Source organism: Chiloscyllium plagiosum, chromosome 6 (genome assembly GCF_004010195.1).
Source record: "Chiloscyllium plagiosum isolate BGI_BamShark_2017 chromosome 6, ASM401019v2, whole genome shotgun sequence".
Lineage (NCBI taxonomy): Eukaryota > Metazoa > Chordata > Chondrichthyes > Orectolobiformes > Hemiscylliidae > Chiloscyllium > Chiloscyllium plagiosum.
In genome coordinates this window covers 66419534-66440804 of record NC_057715.1, presented here as the reverse complement: position 1 = coordinate 66440804, position 21271 = coordinate 66419534, and positions in this window count along the sequence as shown.

The window sequence follows — 21271 nt, the reverse complement described above, 5'->3', positions numbered from 1 at the left end:
ACTCTGGTTTCCTCCCACAGTCTAAAGATGTGCAGGTTAGGTAGATTGGACATGCTAAATCATCCATATTGTCTTGGGATGTGCAGGCTAGGTGGATTAACTATGGTAAATGTGGGGTTATGGGGATAGGGTAGGCGGCAGGGAGTGGGTGGGATGCTTTTGGAGGGTTAGAGAAGACTCAATGCACTGAATGGCTTTCTGCTGCACTCTTGGGATTTTATGAATGTTCAGATTAAAATCAGCCATGACAATTGTACTGCCTTTCTTACAAACCTCCATTATTTCCTGATGTATACTTTGTCCAACACTGAAGTAAATCATCTGAGCTTCAAGTAAAAACTTCAGCATTTTAACCAACTTCTGGTTTGGATGTTTTACTAAACTCATAACACTGAGATGACCTTCTTACATTTTCATACAAACTGCTTCAGTATCTGCAAGTTCCCCTGCAAACCACATCTCCATTCCTTCAGTGTCGCTGGGTCAAATTACTGGAACCTAATGACAGTGTCCAATGGAATGCAGAGGTTCAAGAAGTCAACTTACCTTTAAAAGGGCAACTAGGAATGGGCACATCCTGTGAGTGAATAAAAAAATCTACTTGATGCACTGCAGCAAGCCACTAAGGCTCATAGACAGCACCTTACAAGCACATGATGTTTACCACTTGGATGGAGAAAAGCACAAATACAAAGGAACACCACCATGCTCCAATTCACACTGTTTAGACTTGGAACTATATTCCAGTTCCTTCATGGTCACTGGAATCCCGGAACTCCTCTCCCTAACAGCAGGTATGCCTACACCACATGAACTACAATGCTTCAAAACACAGCTCACAAACACCTTCTCAAAGGCAGTTGTGGAGGAGACTAAATACTGGCTGAGCCAGTGGCACACACACTATGTGAAAGAAACAAAAAATTCATGGAAATGATCACAAATTTAATATTTCTAACTTTTGTTCAAGCATTACTTCCTCAAAGCTACCTCATGTATATTATGTAGCTTTCCATAGTCATATGACTGCTGACATGATTGGATTAGATTAGATTTCCTACAGTGTGGAAACAGGCCCTTCAGCCCAACAAGTCCACATCGACCCTTCGAAGAGTAACCCACCCAGGCCCATTTCCCTCTGACTAATGCACCTAACACTTTGGGCAATTAGCATGGCCAATCCACCTGACCCGCACATCTTTGGACTGTGGGAGGAAACCGGAGCACCCGGAGGAAACCCATGCAGATACGGGGAGAATGTGCTGATTTGTAAGTAAATGTTTGCATACTATAAAGGACACAGGAGAAACATCAAACATCTAATCCACCCATGTGCCTCTGCCATTTCATTGGTAAAGTTGCAATAGTCCTACTGGACTATAGGGCTGCTTTCTCACTTGAGAGAGACAATTGGTGGTGGTTTAAACTGAGGGTCTCCATACGTCAGGCAAGGGGAGAGGTTGGAAGGACTATTCTCCACAGTAACCCTAGCCATTGCAGGAATTGAACCCATGAAATTAGTGTTAGCTCTGCATTGTAAATCAGCCTTGCAAGCTAACCATCATATAGCATAATAAAAGAAATAGTACACTACACAGATATGTTATAGATTATGAAATTATAGCAATCAACTGAAACCAATTGCAAAATTAGCATAATGTCACAACAAAAGTTACATTTGTATGAATAGGTACAAACTACATTATGTACAAAAAAAAATTGTCAAGAAGTCATGTTAGTTAGCAAGGAAAATCATTAACCTCATGACTTTGAGAATGGAAAAATGACAGCATATGAATATTTGGATACAAAATAGGTTTCTGTTCAACTTATGGATATGTTACTTCAACAGACAGATCTATTCATTTATTTTAAGTAAGTATTATCTCTATTTCAAATATATAAGCAAAGAAATTCCAGATGACTGCGTTACATATTTTACCCTGAGGTCTTTTATATTGTTTAAAGCCTTAATTTTGAATTGAGGGGATTCAAAGGGAATTTAAGATTTGGACAGATTTGAGGTTGGCCATATATTCTTCATAATAGAAATCGGGCATTACCATCTGTTATGAGTTTTATGACAAATATTTGCCATGTGCTCTATACATAAGGTTATTTCAATGAATGGAGTTAGTGAACAAATACATACATGATTGGAGAAGAAAGCAGGGAGGTGTGCAAAACAGGCAGCTGACCTTATCGCTGAGTGAAAAAGATTCAAAATCTTCCCCATTAAATATGGGCTTGTAGCTGTTACAGTTTAAGTTTTTGTTTGGTTTTATTCTTGTGCCTGCCATTAGGGCTGCTTTCCTGAGGTAAACATTATTGCTGTGTGCAGTCGGTCACATGCCTGAGAACACAAAATAATCGAGGTCTACCTGCACTGGGTGAACAGTACACATATTTATTGGAACTGGATTTATGCATAGCATTTCAGTTTAGAAGTCAATGTTTTTATGGACAATTAATGTAAGTAACATCTGACACATTTGTACCTGTCTGAATTATGAAATAACTTCGTTCACAGACAGGAGCTAATTTTGACTCTGTCATAGAGATCTACAGCACTGAAATGAGCCTCTGTACCATTGAGTCCACACCAGTCAAAAATAACCACCTAACTATTCTAATTCCATTTTCCAGCGCATAGCTCAAAGCCTGAGTGCCTTGGCATTGCAGGTGTACACCTAAATACATCGTAAAACTGGGCAATGACGCATAATTAATACATCATATCTCTCCCTTGAGAAATGGCTGAGTCTTTTGCAAAACCAGAAAATATAGCCAGTAATCAATTGAAAATGTGTCCGCTAATAATCGGACAGATCTTGAAATTCTGCACAGACTCAACAATTTCATGTTGTAGCTCATCAGATTCTTTCAAGTTAAAATTTAAACAAGTCTTTATTTCATTCTCCCGGATTATTCTGACGTTATAACAGTACCAATGAGGTACAGATAGTGTTTATGGTCATTGTCTTTACCCTAGGTTGGGGGATTTCAAGACGAGGGAGCACATTTTTAAAGTGAGAGGAAAGAGGTTAAAAAACTCATGACAGGCAAAATATTTACACAAAGGGTGGTTTGTGTGTAGCGTGAACTTCCTGAGGAAGTGGTGGATGCAGGTACCATTACAACGTTTAAAAGACATTTGGATAGATCCATGAATAGGAATGGGGGATTGGAGAGATCTGGGCCAGGAAGAGGCAAGTGGGACTGGTTTAGTTTGGGATTATGTTTGGCATGGACTGGTAGGACCAAAGGGCCTATTCCGTGCTTTTCGACTGTATGATTCTATGACCTCCAGAAAATGTCTGGAAATTCGGGGTGGGACAATAACTGTTCATAATAACTCATAGGGGTCTGAGCAATGTGGGCTATGGTAGGATTTGTGGCAGAATCAGACTAGAAGTCTGGTGATGATTCGTCCAACCTCAAGAGAGTCTCTCTCAAACTTTTATGTTTCTGACAAGTGGCGGGTTGCCAATTAAGGGGAATTATTACTCATTGAGTGCCTTATTAGTGAACCAACTCATATCATTTTCTGTCTTACCAAACTTGCCACACAAGCTAAACTTTGTGAAAATTTGTAATGGAATCTAGAGCGGGTACCTGGTCAAATCAGCTCATTATTTGCTTCAAAGTACCTCAAAGCTGCATACGACCAAGTTCCATCCTAGGGCATGTTCCATGAGCATAGCTGCATATATGCTTCATCCACAGTGCCTGGCATTTGTCAACCCCATGCAAATATCATTCTTTGTAACACTGGCAGAGCACTCTGGAAGCACAAATTTGCATTGCAGAGTGCATTGGCAACCAGCATTGACAGGCTGCTGCGAGGACACTTTGTCTGCACGGATAAGGACCCAACTCAAGGATTGGACCAGGCTGCATCTCAAGGCTGCTCACTTAGTCCCTTAAAGCTCACTCACTTAACACCTACCTGCACCATGCACCAGCAGAGTGTTTGGCCAGCACACTGCATGGGCAGCAAGCAAGCAGCCAAGTCTCACTCATAGGGAGAGAAGCCCTCACTGATGTCCAATCAGGGGTTCCTGGCACAGTAAATCAAGGGCAGCCTTCCATACCAAACCAAGGGACTGGGGATGTTCAGGCATCCAGCTGAGATTGATCTCGATGAGAAGGTTTCTGCCTTGCAGTCTGGGGAGTAGGCTATGGTCCATCCTATGGGTCCACATTTTCCAGTCTGATGGGTGGAACTCATGTGGTTGGGGAGAGGTATGGCCACCAACCAGGAGTACCAGCACTTCTTGCCTATGGCTATCTGGTTAAATCCTTTGATAGGGTGGGCCATGGCCGTCAGTCAGGTCCATCTGCAGAAACCTAGAGGCTGGATGGGAGGGGACAAGTGAAGGAGATGTAACAAGATGTCAGCACTGTGGTCTGCAGGCAGATGGGAAGGGGCTGAATTATAACTGCGAAGGGAAAACAGTATCTGCATATGGGTATAAGATAAATTATTGATGGGAAGGAAATTCATACAGGTGGGGGTTAGGTGTAAAGGGGACATTCATCCAAAACTGGGGGCACCATGTCTTCAAATAGGGGGAGTCAATGTATCACCTTGGCAATGGGCACCAAATGCCAGGGTTGGGTGGAGAAGTAGGGAAGGTAAAGGCTCATCTACGCAGGTTGGATGGGGACCTAATAATGTTTGAATCTATGGTGTCAATGGATAGGACAACTAGAAAGGAGATCTGGCCATTTGGAGACTCATCAACACAGAGGAGAAAGAGGTTGGAAGCCAATGGCCAAGGAGCACTCGCTGTCACCTTCCATTGCACTGGAAATTGAAAATACACAATGGGAAAGAAAATGGCAGCAACCAGACTCAGAGTGAGTGGGGTAAATGACTCAAACTATAAAGGAGGAGGCTACCAGAATCAACAATGGTAGGGCTTTCAAACGAAATAGCATTGCATATAGACCCATGTACAGTACAGGGCATAGACCTGAAGAGTCCCTATCCCTGCTCATTGCCGCCCACACCCCTAATTGGGGCAGAAAACTGTAAGTCAAACATTACTGACCAACTCACTCACATCAAGAAATTTGCGTGCAGAGGCTGGCAAAGAAAAGGGATGACGTAGCAAGTGGGTCTAAGTTTTCAGCAGAACACACTGGCCTGTCTATACATTGTTTGTTTTGTTTCCAGATGATATAGCAGGATCTCACCACAGACATCCATCCATTAGAACATTGTGTGTGATCATGATGTTATGCCTCATACTGTTTCAATGACTTTGAGTTGGGTGACCCCGGGGTGCTGATGACTGGATGGCCCAGACCATGCTGAGAGTTTTCTTACCAGATGCAAGTTGGCCTTCCTGGATGTTAACCACCAAGTGTCAGTGGGGGTTTAGGTAGGGCTGTGAAGGAGGGCCTAGCCACTGTGGAGTGTCCTGAATGGATACCTCTGTGGGGGCTACATGTGGTTCCTCCTCTGACTGGGTGTCTCCAGCTTCCACCTGTCTCCTGTGAGGAAGGGGCGCCTGGAGTATGCGACAGGTTCCTAGGCCCTTGTCACCACAGCTTTGATCCTGAGGATCAATAGCTGGGGCAATTGAGTGCAGGTGTATGCCTCTCCAGCAGATCCTGAGGGAGCTGAACCTGGCTCTCCATGGCAGCTGCCAACCTGTACCATGTAGGTAGACAGACATTACTGCAGCTCTTGGTTATTCAGGGCCATTGTGTTCCTCATACCTGTCTGCTACCCTTAGAATAAGTCTCTGATTGCCAGCACCACGGGGGCTTCCTCTGCTGGTGCTGAACAGGTTCCTGGTCTCCAAAAATTCTCTGAGGACCAGAGGCTTGCAGTGTTTCTATCTTGGCCAGTTGCAGCAGTTCTGATTCAACCAAATTGCTGTGTGTCTGCAGTCACATCTAGGCCACACCAGGTGAGGATAGCAGATTTTCTTCCCTAAAGGACGTCAGTGAACAACATTGATATTTGTACCATTCAACGTTGGTTTTTTGGACACGCTAAACTAGTTTTTTGTTCTATATTTCCATTGATTCAAATTTCATCATCTCTTCTTTTTCACCATCATACCAGCATTTGAACCCATGTCCCCAAATCATTATCAGTATCGAGACAATACCATTACATCACCACCTTCCTTTAATTGAGTCAAATAGGCCTATATTCACTGGACTTCAGAAGAAAGAGAGGCCGTCTCATTGAAATGTACAATATTCTGACAGAGCTGGACAGCCTGAATGCAAAGATGATGTTTCCCATGTCCAGGAGGATCATCCACAAGGTGTCACAATCTCAGTCGGCCATTTTGTCCTCAGTGGCTGTTGACCTGTGGAATTCTCAATCAGAGAAGGCTTCGGATACAAAGTCACAAAATGTTTTTAAGATAGAAAGGAAACAGGTTTCTCAATGCTAATGGGATCACTGGGTGTTGGGGACAGTGCTGGAGTATGCTGTTGAGATTGAGGATCTGCCATGTTCATGTTGAATTGTGGAATGGGCTCAATGGGCCAAATGGCAGTCAACTGCACCTATTTTCTGTGTTTCTATGTCAATTTACTCTTCCTCAAGGTATTTTTCTAATAACTGTTAAAGCCACTCTGAAATACTTAAAGGAGTTAAACTAGATTAGGGTTGAAAGTAAGCATTAAAACTGGTCTCTATACAGCGTCAGAGTTCAGCATTGCAGGTAACATTCAGATTTCACACTGCATTTTGATTTGGATCAGTATTACAAGCCCATTGAGTGACTACATGCTTCATTTGGAGAACAAAGACACTTTGAGACGAGCATCCCTTAAAGTTGCAGTACTAAAACAAACAGACTACAGCTTTTAAAGCAGTGGTGCAGTCTCCACAATAACTGCTGCAATTGTCTACAGAAGAGTCAAAGAGCCAGGTCTTACAGGGCCTTCGTAAGACCACATCTGGAATATCGTGGGTGGGTTTGCAAGAGGATGGAAGAAGGCTGGAAATTGGTCCTAAATAATGATACTTGTTTTGTAGAACTGGAGCAGACATGATGGGCTGAACAGTCTCATTCTGGGTCGTATCACTTTGTGATTCTGTGAAGAGTTTCCGAGTATAAGGACATTTGGAAATGGAGCTACAGCCCTAAAAATGGTCTGTAAGGTTCTGGATGCCTTGCTGTAGGAAGTGGACTGAAGGAAATGGGTCCACTACTGACACAGAGCAGAGAGACCCTTCAGATAGATACGATGAAGACAGTGAGAGCAGGTCGCTATCACTGGCAATGCTCTTGTGTCAGTGCATTTCAAGAATGGATTTAGTGACCTCACAGGTGCTGTCATGCTCAGTGAAAGCATCTTTAATTGTCATTTTACCACTGATCTCATATACCAAATCATTCACCAACAAATTCTATCAAGATCAATTCAGACCTCATAGGCATGGTCTCATCCTGACCTCACACACTCAGCACTACTCGAAGAACCATTCCCACAACTTCAAATTATTGGAGCTGCAGGCTCACAATTTATTGGGTCCTGATGGATTTGGTCCTTGGTCTTAAAAAAATGGCTAGGAGTTTGTTTATGTGTTGATTTGAACATTCCAAAATTCCCTAGATTCAGGATAAGTTCCATTAAGTTGGAGTAGTTCCTTTATTCAAAAAGGAGTAAAACAGAAAGCAGGAAACTGTAGGCCTGTTAGGTTAACATCTGTCATAAAGAAAATGTTAGAAGCGATTATTACGAATGTTGTAATGGACCTTAAGAAAAATGTACAGTAATCAGGCTGAGTCAACAGGGTTTGTGAAAAGAAAATAATGTTTTGCCAATTTTTTTTTTAAGGAAGTAACACATAATGTGGATGAAGTGGATGTACTGTGATTAAAGTTTCAAAAGGCATTTGATGAGATGCCTCATCATTCAGACCAGAAACTTTACAGGACTAGCTATATAAATGCAATGGGTATAGGAACAGGTCAGAGAATAATTGAATCCCTTCAGTGCTGAAGCAGGCTACTCAGCCCATTAAGTCCATACCACCTTTCTGAACAACATTCCCATCCAGATCGATCCCCTTACCCTAATAACCCTGCATTTCCCAGGGCTATTTCACCCAGCCTGCATATCCCTGGACACTGTGGGCAGTTTAGCATGGCCAATCCACCTAACCTGCACATCTTTGGACTGTGAGAATAAATCATAACACCTAGAACAAGCCCACACAGACACAGGGAGAATGTGTAAGCTCTACACAGTCACCCAAAGGTAGAACTGAGCCACAGTCCCTGGCTTTGTGAGGCAGCAGTACTAACCACTGAGCTACCCAAGGTTAGGAATCTTGCAGTAGTAACTCATATCCTGATTCACCAAAAACCTGTCCACCATTCACAAGGCACAAGTCAGGACTGTAATCCAAAATACCCACCTACATGGTATAGTGCACCTCCAACAATGCTCAAACAACTCAATACCATTCCGAACAAGCTGTAGATTGTTGACACACTTAGAAACAGTCATTCCATACACAACTGTTGCACAACAGTAGAAGTGTGTACTATCTAAAAGAAGCGCTGCAGAAATTCATCAAGGCTCCTTAGACAGCACCTTCCAAACCTATAAATAAAGACTAATTTAAACAAAGACTAATTCTGAACACGGTACTCTAAGTGTTATCTCATCAATGCCCTGTACAATTAAAGCATCACCTCCCTACTTTTGCATTCAATCCTCCCCACAATATATTATATATCCTCTTTCCTAATAACTTGTTATACCTGCAAACTAACATATTCTGTTTTTTGCAACGGAACACCCAGATCCTTCTGTATCTCAGACCTTTGTAATCTCTCATTATATAGTCATGGAGGGAATGGACATTTGTAGATGTGTCATCTACACATTTGTAGATGTGGGTGGAAAGTTTGTACTGGATGGTGTCAATCTTCTTGAGTATTGTTGGAGATGCACTTTACCAGGCAGTTCAGAGAACGTTGACTAGAGTAATACATGGAAAGGGCAGATTGTCTCCTGAGGAATGGTTGGGCCGAATGGCTTTGCATCAGATGGCATTTAGAAAAACAAAAGGCAACTTGGTTTTTGAAACATGTAAGATCCTGAGGGGTCTTGAGAAGGTGCTTTTGGAAAGTATGGTTCATCCTTTAGAAGAATCTCAAACTAGTGGCCACTGCTTCAAAATAAATTATGACCCAACAAAGCTAAGGAGACTTTCTTCATCTTTCAGAGGGTCATGGGTTTTTGGAACTCTGCCCCAAAAAGTAGTAGAAGCAGAATGCTTTAATATTTGTAAGGACGGGCTGGATAGATTGTTGATAAGGTAGGGGGTGAGATATTATTGAGAGTAGGCAGAAATATAATGTAATCAGATCGGTCTTGAGCTTATTGAATGGTGCAGCAAGTACAAAGAGCTTATTTTTGATCATAATTATATGTTTCTATGCTCATGGCTTAGGGACACTGTCAACTATTCAACTATGACAGACATCACTGAAACATATTACACTAAACGCATTGATAACCTTCATCCCATGTTGAAGCACAAGAATGAACATAGCTAGAAGCTGTAGCAACATCTTGGAAGAACAGGCATGACAGCATGCCCTGAGCTCCAAAAAAGAGGTAACAAATCTACCTTCACACAACTCATTTTCCTCTGATTCTTGAACCTCTCCTAAACCATGAGCAGTGAGTAGTGTAAGACTATACTTCTTGATTTTGCCCTCATCACTAACGCTACCATTCAGTCCTCTCTTCTTTCAGATAGCCAAGGATTCCCATCTGGCAGAGGTGTATGAAGTGAAAGAGGAATAGGACGCTGATGAAGAGTGACACCATTCCTCAATCTCGCACTTACAGCTATGAACACAGATACAAGCACTTTGATTACTTTAGTGGGTCACATTGAGGAGGGATTCACAGGTGGTCAGTCATTAGAGGTCGAGTGTCACACATAAGCCAACTTCCTGCCTCCAGATGGATTCTACTTCCACTGGAGACAATCACTATCATATATCCTATTAGGCTGAAGACTAAGAAATTAATGACTTGGATCTCGCTCCTGTACCTCACCCAATCGATATCTGTATGGTGTAATCTTTTTTGATATGAGCCTGACGTAATCAAGACTTTACAGAAACAATTAAATGTATCTGAAGTACATTTCTAGAACCTTGAAATGAAAAAACAAATGTTTGGTGGGTAAAGTTTACATTATTTGTCAATTTTATGAGTTTAAAATTGGTACCATGGATACCAAATTAACAGGTCTTAAAGCCAACCTGTGCAAGTATTTGGACCGCTGATAAAGTAGTCAAGCCATTTTTAATTACTTGAAATGAAACTCCTGCATTCAACTTATCACCCAGATTTATAGACTTTCTCTACTCTGGTCAAATCCTACACTTTCTAAGCTCTGACTGGTATTTCATGATATTAGTAGGTTATCCAATAGCTCTCAAAGAGAACAAATAAATGTATGCACCCTCTTACCACTAGTTCTCCTCTCCGTGTCTGAAATATGCTCTTTCAAATAAAGTCTTCTAATTTTTCTTCATAATCCATCAATGTCAGCTGTTTTGAACAGAAGGCTAATGTTAGGAAATTAAATTTGGGGGGTGGTACTTCTCATTTCAGAGTCTGTGGAGGTGATAGAATGGCCAGAAGTAGGCTGCACTCCTACTGTTACCTGGTTGCTAGATTCTGCCTGCTTTCTCCTACATGCACATGCTCAAGAGGTGCTCCAGTATTTAATTGCACCAACAGATGTCAATTTTTTTTGCAGTTTCAGCTATTAACATAGAAGCATAGAAACATAGAAGATAGAAGCAGGAGGAGGCCTACTCCGCCATTCATCGTGATCATGGCTGATCATCCAACTCAATGGCTTCACAACCTTTGATCCCATTCACCTCAAGTGCCATATCTAGCTGCCTCTTGAATACATTCAAAGTTTTAATATTGGTATTTTAAAGATCTGATTCATTGACCCTTTTACAGGGTAGACATAAAAACAGTTTTATAATAAAGTTTTGATGAATGACAAAGAAAGTTTGAAGAGAAAGGGTTTCACACATGACATTGCCATTGTAAGTTTGGTACACTATGGGTGACTGGGTATGGAAGAGCTATAGGTTGATATGAGGGGCAATGGAATTAAGTGAAGATGCATATGTTGACAATGATGAGCTATGAGGAGAGTGTGAATGGTGGAGATGAGGATTGAGGGCTAGAATTCTGTTTTCTGTTTTATTGCTTTTATTACAACTGAGACAAAGACAGCCCCTCAAAACCCAACTGCCTCTGAAAACCTTTTCTGGACAGCATGCCCTACTCCACCATGCACTCAAACCTCCAGAATGAAACTCCCATCTTTGTAGGTTTTTAAACCATATGGGTGATTGTTAGTCATGAAACCAGGTCCTGAGAAAATTTATCAGGATAGATTATGTTGCATTGTTAATAAAATGGCTAATCTAATGAGCTAAATAAATACTTGCTTTCACTTCTGAAGATGATATCATTTCCCCAGACTCACAATAGTGATTACAATTTAAAGCCTTTGTTCGAACTAACAGTGAAAATTATTTTAACTGAGCACTAATGAGTCTTAAGGTCGATCAGGATCCAATGTCATTCATCCCAGTCTGTTCTGGAAAACGGGTGAGTACACAAACAGCTCTTTGCAGTCTGAGCTGGTTCTCACAGATTGCTGGATGGTTCGAGTACTACCGAAAGTTAAAAAAAGGCAAGAAATAGGATCCTGAAAATGAAAGACCTATGATTTTAACTTCAGTAATAGGGAAGCTGCTGGAACGTATTATATGGGATGTGATATGTGATTAAGCAGGAAACCTGCAGGCGTTTTGATTGCACTTACAAGCTCTCTGCAATTTTCTTAGCATAAACAGCTAATCTTTGTATTGTGAATCTTTCTAACAAGGACAAAAGAGTTACACATCTTGGTTTCACCAGATGTTTCCAATTAAAACTTTGGTTCGAGCTTGAACTGGACTGATTAAAATAACAGACCAACAGACTGATTAATGTGCTACAGTTCTTGGATAGATAAAGTTAACAACTTAAGAAGAATCCTGAATAACAATTGGTATCAGAGGCTGAGGCCTTTATCATGATTTAGACACTTGAAAAGTAGAAGGAAGATAACACTTAATTGGAAATTCTACCTCCAGGGAAATGAAAATCAAACAGGTTTGTGACAGGCTGTGAGAGCCTGGGATAGACCTTGATTTGATGATCTTTAGACTGTGAAACAGAGTAGAAATTTCCATTGCAGGGATGATGAGGAACATACTACTTGATCATGGAGCCTTGACATCCTGGAAGTATTGTGAGCTTGTTTCCTGTCTAACCTAGATTTCGAATGAAGCTTTCCTGCTTTGAAGTAGATTTACTGTGATCTGCCCTACTGCAAATATTTCAGCAGACAGCTCATTTAACTTCTTAAAGTACTCCACAAAGACACAAAAATATGTGGACGTATTTGGATGTATTTGGCTAGATATCCAAAAGATTATTTAAAGAGTTTGACTTTCTGAATGGGTTTAAATGGGGAGAAAAAGGCAGTGTTGACACTGCAGGCACTAAATGGCCTGGCCTGGTGAAGTTGGGTAGCTAGGTAGGAGGGAACTGGAGATATGAGAAAGGCACAATGCCAGAGTCAGCCGAAGAGACAGTTCACAGGGGTGGGAGATTGGACAGTTGTAAGGCTGAATGAGGTCAAAGAGAAAGAAAAAAACAAGGCCAGGAAAGTATGTTATTCACGAGGATGTGTGGTATGTGCACCTTGTCTTTAAAATAATTGACTGTTGAGGACCCGACGTGTTGTGTGTAAACAATGTTGTGTCCAGTTTTTCAACTTTTACCCAAATTTCAAGACTCTATGAAATGCTCAGTTTTCAATCAATTTTGCAAGACTTAGCAAAAAAAGCCATTGACTGAGACAATGCATTGGAGCAAAGGCTGGTGCAACTGCAAAAATCCATGAGCTAATTCCAACATACAGCACACAAAGAGGATCTTCATGCTGAAACAAAGATTACTTATTACTTATTAGAGGAGTACATGTGAAGGGATTCACAAACCAGAATCTACAACAAAACTTTCAATGATGAGTACATGTTTTACACTATCAAAATCTTGTTGAAAACATTGATGTTATCATGTTGTCTTAAGTGTTTGCAAAAGTATAAATCATAACCCTCAGAAACCTAATGATTATTCACTATTGCCTAAGACTGGCACAGGGGTAAGTGCCAATTTCCTGATGAAGGGCGTTTGCCTGAAACATTGATTCTCCTGCTCCTTGGGTGCTGCCTGACCTGCTCAATAATATGCCAATATACTAACCCTGCAAATTCCATAAACCATCTAGCCACAGATGTGGGAAGCTCTGACAAAACCTATGAATGTAAAACTTTCAGCATACAACGCTGTGCCAATTCAATATGCAGGATCTATTGTGCTGAAATGCAAGTATGATTAATCTGGACTTTGCAGATGCTCCACATTGTACACACTAATGAATCAGAAACTGCACGTATACCAGCATCATGTGGTTACAATCCATGGAATCAGTCAGATATCTAGTAACAAATCAAATTTAGAAACTTCACATCACTTTAACTCACCATATTCTGCATTCTGTTCTATTACTCTCATGTGCATATGTAATGTATGATTTGCCTAGACAGCACACAAAGCAACACTTTTCACTGTACCTCAGTAAATGTGACAATAATAAATCAAATCAAATCAAAATCTCCACAGTTGACTCCGCAGTTTGATTCTGCCATTCACGACTGTTTCATTCACTTCTTATTTGTTTTTGAGGATATGGGTTTGGTTAAATTTTAAAGAGGCATTGGTGACCCTTAAGCCATAAAAAAGTTTACATCTTTTTCCAACAAATCCCTTAGTGATGAAGACTTTCGATGTATTGAAACAATAACTTAAAGAGATCCAGATATTTTCAAAGATCATTGTTGTTTTAAGGAATTGGAACAGTTTCTATGTTCTCTATTTTGCTTCAAACAAGGCATATGCTCAAGATCAACTCTAATGTATGAGAGGTCCAAACAAAAGTCTGATAACTGTGGGAAAGAAGCTGTTGGTGCATGTTTTTAAATGTTTATATCCTCTGCTTGACACAAAATGGTAAAAGAGAGTATAACTGAGGTGTGAGGGGTCTTTGATTATTTTACTTGCTTTCTGGAACCAGCAGGAAGTATAGGCGGAGTCAATGGATGGACTGAAGAAGGGCTGATGCCCGAAACGTCGATTCTCCTGTTCCTTGGATGCTGCCTGACCTGCTGCACTTTTCCAGCAACACATTTTCAGCTCTGATCTCCAGCATCTGCAGACCTCACTTTCTCCTCAATGGATGGAAGGCTGGCTTGCGTGATGGAATGGGCTGCATTCACGACTCTCTGTAGTTTCTTCTTGTCTTGGGCAGAGCGATTGCCATACGAAACTGTGATGCATCCTGATAGGATGTTTTCTATGGTGCATCTCTAAAAATTGGTAAGAGTCTTTGTGGACATGCCAAATTTCCTTAGCCTTCGGAGGAAGTAGCGGCATTGGTGTGCTTTCTTGACCATGGCTTTGATGTGGGTGGGGCTGATGATATTTACTCCTATGATCTTGAAGCTGTCAACCTGGTGAAAACAGAAATAAATCCTGTACTTGCAAGTATCCCACCATTTGTTAGTTCCATGATAAGCTAAACACAACTGTTACGCAGTCTAAACTCTAATTTTAATTTATTCAGCGACCCTAGATAGATCATTAAGGACACTGATTCACAATTCACAAGATGAATTAATGATTCAAGAAGTTATCTAATCCTCAAATATAGATCTAAAGATGGCAATATTACATTTGAAAGTAACACCTCTATGGGCAATTATTCTGTCAGTGGCAAAGTTCATGTTTGGACAGACATGGGTGGAAAAATGGCAGATCGAATTTAATCTAGACAAATGTAAGGTGATGCATTTTGGAAGGTCAAATGTAGGAAGAAATTATACAGTAAATGGCAGAAGCCTTAAAATCATTAACATACAGAGGGATCTAGGCAGACAGTTCCACAGTCAACACATGTGGATAAGGTGGTCAAGAAGGCATGTGGCATACTTGCCTTCAGTGGTCAGGGTCTAGAACATACAAATTGGCAAATCATGCTGTATTGAATTTTAGTTAGGCCGCATTTGGAATATTGTGAAAATTCTGGTGGTCACACTATCATCACGATGTGGAGGTTTTGGGGAGGGTACAGAAAATGCTTACCAGCATTTTGCCCATTTTGGAGGGTATTAGCTATGCGTAGAGATTGGACAAATTTAGTTTGTTTTCACTTGAATGTCAGAGGCTAAGGGATGACCTGATAGAAGTTAACAACATTATGGCAGAATGTGTAGTCAGAGACTTTTACCCAGGGTGGAAATGTCAATTATTCGGGGACATAGGTTTATGATAAAAGAGGAAATTTAAAGGAGATATGAGAGGCAAGATTTTTACTCAGCATGTGGTAAGTGCCTGAGGGAGTGGTAGAAGCAGATACATTACCAATGATTAACAGACATCTTGACAGATTCATGAATAGTCAGGAAATAGAGGGATATGGATTGTGTAGAGGTAAAGGTTTTAGTTTAGAAAGGTGCCATGTGTTAGCACAGGCTTGCTGGGCTGAAGGGCCTGCTCCCGTACCGTACTGTTAGTTTTTCTTTGTTCTTTATTCAGACTCACAGGTTTATTTGATACTGTAAATTGTCGAACATTGGTTTGGAAATAATGGACATATTGCATGTGGATATTGTATTTAAGAAAACATGTAAGGATTCCATATTCTATGTGTACATAATGTTATAACTCTTCCTGGCAGTTAATCTGTTTTCTGTTTGAAACAATCAGTCGGCATGCTATCAACTCGTCTTCATAAGATGTAAGGTGTTTTCCTGTTTTCAATTAACATACAGAGGGATCTAGGCGGACAGTTCCACAATTCATGGAAAGTGTCAACACAAGTCCACAGAGTCAATCTATCCTTGATGAGCAATCGATCATTAGACCATGATTATTGATATAACATGCATCGTCCTTAATTTGTAAATTATAGCAGTAGTGGGATGAAGAGGACATTTGATCTCTGAAGGTGGGTTAGATCAGAACATGCCAACACCCTTGATGATTTCAGTGCTGTAACTGGTCAAATCCTCAATCAGGCTAAACCAATGATCACCAGCACCATAGTGGTGCTGACACACAACCACACCTATCTCAATCTACTTCAGTTTCTAATTATAACTAGATGACAATCACATACTATGATTAAAAAAAGGCAGCATCAAGAGAAAGCACAGTTTAAGAATCAGAAAATGAATAAACAATATGGCCAATAATGAAAAACATCTCGGACATGGATAGACTAAAGGGAAACATCGGAAGCAAAGGAAATCTTGCCCTTCGGAGAATTCTTTTAAAATGGAGCATGCCTGGCTCAGGCTGGAAAGCTGCTGGACTAGTATCATAGAATTACAAGATACTGAACAACTTTGGGATGAGCAGAAATGTCTGGTAAAGAACAGATCAGCACCCTCTATTATGCCAGAAGCTTTAGTACAGATGTCATCTTGAGAAGATAGGAAATTAATAAAGAGACAACTCCACACAAATAAATCACAAAAGCATTTAACATGAGATTTCAGGGTAGGAATAAGGTTTTGGATATAGGTTAGCTTGCTAAGCTGGACGTTTCATCACCCTTCAGTGGGCCTCAGGTGAAGCACTGCTGAAAATTCCTGCTTCCTATTTATATGTTTGGGTTTCTTTGAGTTGGTGATATCATTTCCTATGGTGATGTTATTTCCTGTGGTGAAGTCACTTCCTGTTTATTTCTCAGGGGGTGATAGATGGGGGTCTAACTCAATGTGTTTGTTGATAGAATTCTGGTTGGAATGCTATGCTTCTAGGAATTCTCTTGCATGTTCTTTGTTTGGCTTGTCCTAGGATGGATGTGTTGTCCCAGTTGAAGTGGTGTCCTTCTTCATCCATATGTGAGGATACTAGTGAGAGAGGGTCATGTCGTTTTGTGGCTAGTTGGTGTTCATGTATCCTAGTGGCTAGTTTTCTGTCTGTTTGTCCAATGTAGTGATTGTTACAGTCCTTGCACGGTATTTTGTAAATGACATTAGTTTTACTTGTTGTCTGTAAGGTGTCTTTCAAGTTCATTAGCTGCTGTTTTAGTGTGTTAGTGGGTTTGTGGGCTACCATGATGCCTAGGGGTCTGAGCAATCTGGCAGTCATTTCCGAGGTGTCTTTGATGTGGGGGGAAAGGCTAGGGTTTCTGGATGTGTTTCATCTGCTTGTTTGGGTTTGTTGCTGAGAAATTGGTGGACTGTGTTCATTGGGTACTCATTCTTTTTGAATACATGGTATAGGTGATTTTCCTCTGCTCTGTGTAGTTCCAATGTGCTGCAGTGTGTATTGGCTGATTGAAATAATGTTCAGAAGCAGCTTTGTTTGTGGATGTTGGGATGATTGCTTCTGTAGTTCAATATTTGGTCAGTATGTGTTGTTTTCCTGTAGACGCTGATTTGAAGTTCTCCATTGGCTGTTCGCTCTATTGTGACATCTAGGAATGGGGCAGTTTGTTGTTGTTTTCCTCCTCTTTAATGAATTTTATGCCAGTAAGGGTATTATTGATGGTCTTGAAGGTTTCCTCTAATTTGTTTCGTTTAGTGATGACAAAGGTGTCATCCACGTAGCAGACTCAAACCTCAAACTGAGCTACAAATCTTCTCAAAACTCGTGAGGAATAAGGTATTTAACCCTTTGCTCCACCTTTCAACAAAGTTAAAGCTGATTTAGTTGTTGTGACATCTCCACCTGTTTCAGCACCCTATAATTTGCCACAAAATCCACTAAGGCTTTGAACAGAGTATTTTCCGAACTCATGTCCACTGTCATCTAGAAGAACTCGGGTGGCAGATGCATGGGACCATGACATTTGCAAATTCCTTTCCAAGTTACTCACCATTCTAGTTTGGAAAGATATCGATATTCCTTCTGTGGAAGAAAATGCAAAATCTAATCACCCTCTGAGAGAAAATAAATATTCTCAATTCTGTCTTAAAAGGGAAAGCTCTTATTCTTATTCTCTGTCCCTTTAGTTTTATTCTGTCTCTCAGGAAGAAACATCTTCCAGGCATCAGCCTTACCCAGTCTCCTCAAGACCTTAAATGTTTCAATAAATTCATCTTTCAGTCTTCTAAACTCTCATCGGCATAGGCTTGGCCTGTTAAAAGTTCCTTCAAAGGTAAGCCCTTCATCTCAGGAATGAGTCAAGTAAGGTTTCGACAGATTGCTTTTGAAGCACACATCCATTTTCAAACTGGGAAAACAAAACTATAACAGTACTCCAAATGTGGTTTCAACAATGCCCAGAATAGCTGCAGAAATAGTTACAAATACTTACCTTCCATTTCCCTTGAAATAATCAACATTCCATTTGCCAACCCAGTTGCTTGCTATAGCTGCAAATTAACTTAGTGATTCATGATTTGGATATGAGCATAAGAGGTATAGTTAGTAGGTTTGCAGATGACACCAAAATTGGAGGTTTAGTGGACAGCGAAGAGGGTTACCTCACATTACAATGGGATCTTGAGCAGGTGGGCCAATGGGCTGAGAAGTGGCAGATGGAGTTTAATTTAGATAAATGCGAGGTGCTGCATTTTGGGAAAGCAAATCTTAGCAGGACTTGTACACTTAATGGTAAGGTCCTAGGGAGTGTTGCTAAACAAAGAGACCTTGGAGTGCAGGTTCATAGCTCCTTGAAAGTAGAGTCGCAGGTAGATAGGATAGTGAAGGCGATGTTTGGTATGCTTTCCTTTATTGGTCAGAGCATTGAGTACAGGAGTTCAGAGGTCAAGTTGCAGCTGTACAGTACATTGGTTAGGCCACATTTAGAATATTGTGTGCAATTTTGGTCTCTTTCCTATTGGAAGGATTTTGAGAAACTTGAAAGGGTTTAGAAAAGACTTACAAGGATGTTGCCAGGGTTGGAGGATTTGAGCTATAGGGAGAGGTTGAATAGGCTGGGGCTGTTTTACCTGGTGTGTCAGATGTTGAGGGGTGACCTCATAGAGGTTTATAAATTCATGAGGGGCATGGATAGGATAAATAGAGAAAGTCTTTTCCCTGGGGTGGGGGAGTCCAGAACTAGAGGGCATAAGTTTAGAGTGAGAGGGGAAAGATATAAAAGTGGCCTAAGGGGCAATGTTTTCACGCAGAGGGTGGTACGTGTATGGAATGAGCTGCCAGAGGAAGTGTTGAAGGCTGGTACAATTGTAACATTTAAAAGGCATCTGGATGGGTATATGAATAGGAAGGGTCTGGAGGAATATGGGCCAGGGGCTGGCAAGTGGGACTAGATTGGGTTGGGATATCTGGTCGGCATGGACAGGTTGGACCGAAGGGTCTGTTTCTGTGCTGTACATCTCTATGACTCTAAGTGCCAGAACATCAAAATATGGCACTGAGATTCACAAATTCTCTCCAACGAAGTGAGTCAGCATTTCTAAATTTTCTGCCAAAATGAACCAGTTCACATTAATGGACCATCTTCAACATTTTTGCCTGCTCGTTTAACCTGTCTATGTCACTTTATAGGCCAAACAAAAAAAAAAGAATGACGATTCTCAGAAATCTGAAACAAAAAAAGCAGCAGAAATTGCTGGAGACATTCAACCATTGTGTGGAGAGAAAGCAGAATCTATGTTTCGGGTCCAATGACCCTTCTTCAGAATTGACCTACCTTGAAAATGGTGGTATATATGCTGAGAACGGGGGGGGGGGGGGGGGCGAAGAGGAAGAAACAATCGGTGGAACTGGAGTCCTGAGAGAGAATAGTTGTTGAGAAGACAAAGAAATGGATAATGGTCAACTGCGGAGGAAGGAAAACTGTTAATAGGGACCATTCATGGGTGAGGATGGATAGACTATGATGAAAGCAGTCTGTGTGATGAAAGACCTGTAGTGCGCAGGTGGGTAAAGGAAATTATTGGACTTTGTGTTGACTCCTGAAGGCTGCAGGATCCCCCAGTGGATAGAGAAATCCTGTTCTTCAAGTTTACACTGAGCCTCACTGGAGAACTGCAGCAGGCCTGAGACAAAAGTGTTGGGCAGGGAACACGAACACTGCACTGAAGTGGCAGGCAACTGAAGGCTCGGGGTCATTTTTGTGGATAGAACGTAGATGTTCTGCAAAACAATCACCAAGCCTGTGTTTTGTCTCCCCAGTGTCGAGCACACCATATTGTGAGCAGCAAATACGGTCGACTAGATCAAGTGAAGTGCAAGTAATAGTGCCCCAACACTATTACTTAAGCCTGCTTCTACCTTCTTCCCAAAATCCACTAACAGGACTGCCCTGGTAGACTCATCATTTCTGCTTGTTCTTGCCTCGTGAAATTCATCTTTTCCTACCTCAAAATAAGTTTTTCTCCTCTTGTCCAGTCCCTACCCACTTACATCTGAATTCCTGTGACACTTCACACTAGTTTCAGAATGCCTCCTCTTCACCATGGATGTACAATCCCTTTGCACATCCATCCCCCATCAGGATGGTCTCAGGGCTTTCCGCTTCTTCCTGGTAAGAAGGCCTGAACCATCCCATCCACATTGCTCTCTTCCCCCTGGCTGAGCTCATCCTTCACTTTGAACAACTTCTCCTTTAACTCCTCTCAGTTTCTTCAGGTCAAAGCATGGGGACCAGTTATTCCTGTCTCTTTGCAGGCTGCATAGATTATTGTTCCAGTCCTGAATGGATCTCTTTTTTTGTCACTTAATCATCATTTGGGCTGCTTTCATCACAATTAACCTATTTTCACCCACTTATGGTCCCGAATTTGGTAGCTTTTTTACCTCCACAGCTCACCATTATCCATCCCTTTGACTTCTCAACTGTTATTCTCTCTCTCTCTCTTTGTTTGTTTGGGGGGAAAACAATGGAGGTTTATCAGACTCATTTCTGGGATGGCAGACTGAATTAGATAGGACTGTCTTTAAAAGAGTTGAGAAGAATGAGAGGAGGATCTCATAGAAACTTAAAAAATTCTAACAGGATTAGACAGGTATATACAGGAAAGTTGTTCCTGATGCCTGTGAGTCCAGTATCACGTGTTATAGTTTAAGGTTACAGGTCAGGCCAGTCAGGACTGAGGTGAGGCGAAATCTCTTCACCCAGGGAGTGGTGAGCCTG